The sequence below is a fragment of the Hemiscyllium ocellatum genome, chromosome Y, assembly GCF_020745735.1.
Source record: "Hemiscyllium ocellatum isolate sHemOce1 chromosome Y, sHemOce1.pat.X.cur, whole genome shotgun sequence".
In the NCBI taxonomy this organism is placed as follows: Eukaryota; Metazoa; Chordata; class Chondrichthyes; order Orectolobiformes; family Hemiscylliidae; genus Hemiscyllium; species Hemiscyllium ocellatum.
In genome coordinates, this window is record NC_083454.1 from 880,811 (window position 1) to 886,805 (window position 5,995).

General features: G+C 44.1%; 1 non-coding gene across 1 annotated transcript; it reads left to right on the top strand.

Annotated features, from left to right (window-relative positions):
* The first annotated feature begins 5,903 nt into the window (after positions 1 to 5,903).
* trnar-ucu (transfer RNA arginine (anticodon UCU)) lies at positions 5,904 to 5,995 on the top strand. Its single transcript is given in 2 exon segments — positions 5,904 to 5,940; positions 5,960 to 5,995. It is a non-coding gene; the product is annotated as a tRNA-Arg (tRNA).

Genomic DNA, 5,995 nt, shown 5'->3' on the forward strand with positions numbered 1-5,995 from the left:
CGAAGCAGGCCCTACGTCCCAACAAGTCCACACCCACGGCCAAAGTGCAACCCACCCAGACCAATTCTCCAATATAATAGACCAGTTTGATTAACATCTGTAGTGCATAAATTTCTTGAGTCTTTTATCGAGGAAAAAAATGCGGGGCTTCTCCGTAGAAATTTGACAGATGCAGCCTGGGTTAATGAAGAGCAGGTCATTCCTGCAAAACATTTTCGAATTCTATGATGGCATTACGATCATGGTGTACAACGGGACCCAGTGAATTGATGTACTTAGATTCTCAAAATGGCCTCGACAAGGTGCTGTTCAGGAGCAATATTCTGGCAGATGGAACTCCGGATTTGAAGGTGTTCGCTGATGACAGGAGAGTATGTGGAATAGGCTTATTTCGAAAATTCAGAAGCATGCGGCCGGATATTATGGAAACGTAAAAGATTATGAAGATCATGTGTCAGATAGAAGTCGAGAGCATGCTTCCATTTGCAGATGAAACTAGGGCAAGAGGGCACAGCCTCTAGATTCGAACGAAATATAGGACTGAATTGAGAAGGAATTTCTTCAACCTCGATGGAGGGCTTGCCCAACAATGTAGTTGATGCGACATCAATCAATTTTTTTTAGCTCGGGATGCTTTTGTTTTGAACAATAAAGGAAGTAAAGATTACCTTCAGAGTTTGGTTAAGTGGATGCGTGTCCGTGGAAAGATCAGGCATGAGCTGAATGAATGGCGAAGTATTCTTTAAGGCCTGTGCGGCAAAGCCTTGCTCCTCGTTCTCATGTTCTATGAATGTATGTGTCACATGTTCCGCGATTTTAGGGAAAGCTTCCATGGAGCTGTTGGGGGAGGTGTTGACTGAGAAGGCGCAGTGTACCACGATGCTCCAGAGGGAATGGTTCCTGCGGAAGGCGGACAAGGGCGGGGCGGGGGATGTATGTTTGGTAATAGCATTTCGCTGGAGGTGGTGGAGTTATGAAATTATTTTGTTGATCAGTTGGAGTACCAGAGTGCTTAAAGCTCCAAACCAATTTCTGAAAAATAATGGGATGAGAATGGATCGTTGCTTCATGCAGTTCAATTGCAAGATGGATCCGAGTCCTTCCTTGGTGCAGTGAAAGTCACAATGTCTATGAGAAGCTAACTTTAGCAGCCATATATCATTGCGACCACAAGAGCGGGTCATAGTCAGAGATTTTCTTGACTCCTAAAGCATGGATAACAAATAGCCTGCGATTACACGCCGCCGATGATTTGTCTCTGGCAGTCTCCATTAACAGCTATTCACTCTCAGAGCCAGAGTGTTATTCACCTCATTGACCAAATGTTCTTCTCTTTCTTTTCTTCTTTCCCTATCAACTGTTTACTACTTTACAATACAGAATGAGACATGATGGGATCGTTCCTTTTCGCCTGGATGATTGCAGTGTGAAAGAAACAATGTACAGGAGAAGCAGAACAGATTAGTCAGCATCTGAGTAGCAAGAGATATTTAAATCCCAACCTTCTTGAGGATTCCTTACTGCAGTTGTAACAATATTGAAAAGCTCAAAACCGTCCAGAACAGAACAGCTGAATTGAGCAGCAACACATAACTAATAAAACATCGACAAACATCAATTCCCACCATAAACAAACGCTCAGACATGCAGTCTGCGCCATCCACTAGATGTCCTGCAGATATTCACCAAGGCTCCATCAAAAGTACATCACAAACACACAACTGCATCCATCTAAAAGGAAAAGGGCACTAGACAGATGGGAAAGACCTACAACCCACCTCCCATCCTGATCTGGAAATATATTGCCATTACTTCAGAATCACTGGGTAAAAATTGTGGATTCCACTTACCTATAATTTGGATCTGCCGACAGCACACAGAAACGATGGTTCAAGATGGAAGCTCATCATCACCTTACCCAGTCAAATCAGGAACGAACAATAAATGCTGACATGTTCTGGAATACCCACATCTGACGAAGAATTAAAATCATATGGTTTGGTGTTCTGAGGATTCTCTCTACTGAGATATTTCTGGATTTATTTGAGTGGTATCAAAGATGAGGATTTGCTGTTGGGAAACTGAAGTGAAGCATTACATCGGAATTTGAAGGCGTTGCTTTGTTCCATGTAGCCTGAACCTTTCCCGCCTTTGAAAATGAAAGCAGAAAGGTAAATTCACAGTGGAGTGGAAGTATTCACTATCTGAAATATCGAGGCATAATTGGAGGGACGCTGGAGAGAAACTGCGGAAATGTGATGACGATTCAATTGCTTGTCTGCCCTGAAGATTCATCAGGGCAACCACACCGGGGGAAAGACATTCAACTGTTCTGAGTGTGGGAAGGGAGTTGCTCAGTTCTCTAACTTGCTGACTCGTCAGTGGGTTCACATGGAAAACAAACCATTTAATGGCCTAGAGTATGAAAACGGCATTAAAAGGTGTCACGAACTGCTGTACGATCAACGTATTGACTCTGACAAGAAACCATTCAAGTACTCTCTCATAGGGAATGTGTTCAGGACGTCATTTGATCTCACTTTACATCTGTGTACTCAGTGGAGAGAGGCCGTTCGCCTGTTCTGAGACTGGGAAAGGATTATTTCAGTCATTCTGTCTGCTGAAGCACCAGTGAGTTCATACAGAGGAGAGACTATTCGTCTGTTGTGATTTGAAATAATTAATTGATTCCGGAAATCTGCTGAAATTCAAGCGAGTTCATACTGGAAAGAGACCATTCACCTGAATGTATACGATTTGCCTTTGAATGGAAAGGAGAACCAGAATTGACTTTCTGGTTGTAACGCTACACTAAAGACGGCATTTGCTAAATCCACAGCAGAGAACCATTTACTGTCCGGTTGAATTAGGGCTAATATAGCACAAGGATTAGGAGCATTTGAGGTGGGCTGAACATCAGCATAATTGACTACCTGCAGGCTGCACGGTGGCACAGTGGTTAGCACTGCTGCCTCACAGCGCCTAAGAGCCGGGTTCAATTCCCGACTCAGGCAACTGACTGTGTGGAGTTGGCATGTTCTCCACATGTCTGCGTGGGTCCCCTCCGGGTGCTCTGGTTTCCTCCTGCATGCCAAAGATGTACGGGTCAGGTGAATTGGCCATGCTAAATTGCCCGTAGTGTAGTGGTATGGGTGGGGTGCACTTCGGCGAGTCGGTGTGGCCTTGTTGGGCCGAGGGGCCTGTTTGTAGACTGTAAATCTAATCTAAAAATAAACCTCCATTTACCTGGAATGCTTGCCATTTTGACTGGAAGAATGGGGGCACTCACCGGTGATTATCCACAGGGAATTATCACTCCACCCTTCAGGAGGGATTCAGCGACTGGAGTAATTCCTTTTACAGCCTCGTGTTTTAACGAGTCATTTGTTCTGCAAGAACGAGACTGAGACTTCGGGATTATTCATTTGGATTCACGGCTTCGAATGAACCCCACATCACGTTTGCCTTTTGCCCTGCACTCAGTAGGGACCCTACTTAATCTTGGATCCGAAACATCTACCATCGCTCAACGCTTGGCTACCCTCTTGGCGGGGGTTAACGGGACTGCCCGATCTGCCTGAGTTAGCCAATTTAGTTTCTCCATCGTCCCTGAAGACACAAGCTTTCGTTTTTTTTGTGCCAGTAGTGCCCATGGTCCCGAATCCTGCCACCTGTCACTGGATGTGTTCGCCAATGGTACTTGAGGATAGGAGCGTTCCACATCAAAAAAATAGGTTCTATTTGCCTCACAGATATTTTGGATAAGTTTACACTGACCGCACATCTGTGATCGTTCTAATAAAATTCGCACAATAATAACTGACCTGGTTAAAACATTCTCCTAAAACAATCCTTCTCATATGATTTGTAAGGGCCATGAAGGTGTATGCATTCTGAGCAGTGCCCCATATCTCCAGCAAGAAAATCGGTGTTAATGGGATTAATATGGTTACTTCCAACCTAGGCGAGCGAATCGCTCACTGAACTTATGGCTCTCTGGGTAATCATCACTCATAGCCATGCATCAGGAGTCGTGAGTCGGATTTTACAGCCTGCGCTGGAAAATCTTCTTTTTGTATTACCTGCAAGCCTGTCGGGGTACTGCGCAAATCCGACCCCAGACTCACTATGAGATCGGCAGCTGACAGATTTAAAGAACAGAATTCCGAGAAATGAAATGAGAATTGGAATGTTTCACCATTACTGGTTTCACACAATAGGGGTGTGGTTAATCTCTCCCGTGTCATGAATCCTGATGCATCCATTGCATCGACTCTCTCAACTGCCTAGATTTAAGGACTGAATATGTTGCCCCTGTATCTACCAAAAAGGTAACTGGTGCACCTTCCACATATAATACATTTTCCCTTGATAATAGAATTTGCTTCTTCTTATCAACACCTCAATGTCAGGGACCTGAAATATTCGAGTTCCTTTCCAGATACGGAGTTGTTTTTTTCCCATTCCTTGTCTGGTCGTTTACTGGCTTTGTAAGTCTGCTATTAGTTCGGTTTAACTTTATTTTTTTTCTTTCAGTCTGCAATACTTGCCTCTGCAAAGTCAGGTTCTTACTTCTTTGTTTCCCTGTGCTTTTATTGGTTTCGAAATAAATGGTAATTTCCCATTATAATGGACATCACATTATTTTTACAGGTCGCTGCAACAGCGAGGGACGAAGTGCCTGCACTGCATTGTAACGTTCTATGTAGTAAGCTACATTTCCTGCTAGTTTCTGATGTCTCTCCTCACATGTGGAAGTTTCCAGTCACATCTTCCAGAGATTTGTCTGCACTTCGTTCAATAGAGGCAACTGCATTTCCTGCTCAGAATGTCATATTTCTGCAATGGAGAGAGGAAAACAGAGTCGGTGATAAAACTGAGATTACTTGCGTTCTGTACAGAATCAACAAAAACTATCCCGATCTTCCAGTCTCCTGTAACTTCAACATTACACTGTTTTCCCACCCTTCAGATTCTTTGCCTGTATTCCTGATGAGGGGCTGTTGCCAGAAATGACGATTTAGCTGCTCCTCGGATGCTGCCTGAACTACTGTACAATTCCAGCCACACTCTAATCGAGACACTGTCTTCCCAGGCCACTATTCCGGTCTCTGGTTTGCTGCAGTGCTCCTTCAAGGAATAACACAAGCTTGAATACCTTCAACTCATTTTATACAGACCATGCAAACGTTAGTACCCACCATCGAGTTCAATCATTTTAGAACCCGTCCGCCCTCTTCCATATTCTCCACCCACCCGTACACCCCATCAGTTCCGAAGACAGATCATTGGACTCGAAATGTTAACTTTCCTTTTCATGAGATATGGACACTAGCTGCTGATTTTGTTCAGACCTTTTGCCTTTACTTCAGGGAACTTTGTTTGTCCGTTGTAATCGCCAGACTGCTGGAAGCTTCTGATTGCAGGATGAGATATTCAGATGAGATGACAGGAATGGCAGGGGTTGGACTATTTCCATTGAGAAGGTAGGTGAGCTAGGTTGGGGGATGCTTACCGAAGAGCAGAGAAGGCTCTTTGAGTAACAGATTCACATGCACATTTTATGAAAAGGATAGATATGTATGAGATGGATCAGACTATATTTGGAAGGAATACAGTGGCAAAAATGAAATACAGGAGATGAGGTGTTTTGAGGAGAATTTGCGACAATGCTTTCACCAGTAGAGTGTTGCTTATCTGGAAATCATTATCTGAGCATGTGGTAAAGTTACGTGTCATGAGAACATTCCAGCAGTCTGTAGCCGAACACTTGAAGAGCCAGAGCACACGTGGATAAGGAACAGGTACTGGAAAGTGTGACCAGGACAGACAGATGCGAGATGGGTGTCCTGAACGCAATGGGTCAAAGACAAATTTGTGTGCTAAAAGGCAATTATAGGCCTGGCTCTGTGGCGCAATGGATAGCGCGTTGGACTTCTATGTCGCTGCTCAGCTTGTAATTCAAAGGTTGTGGGATCGAGTCCCATCAGAGTCG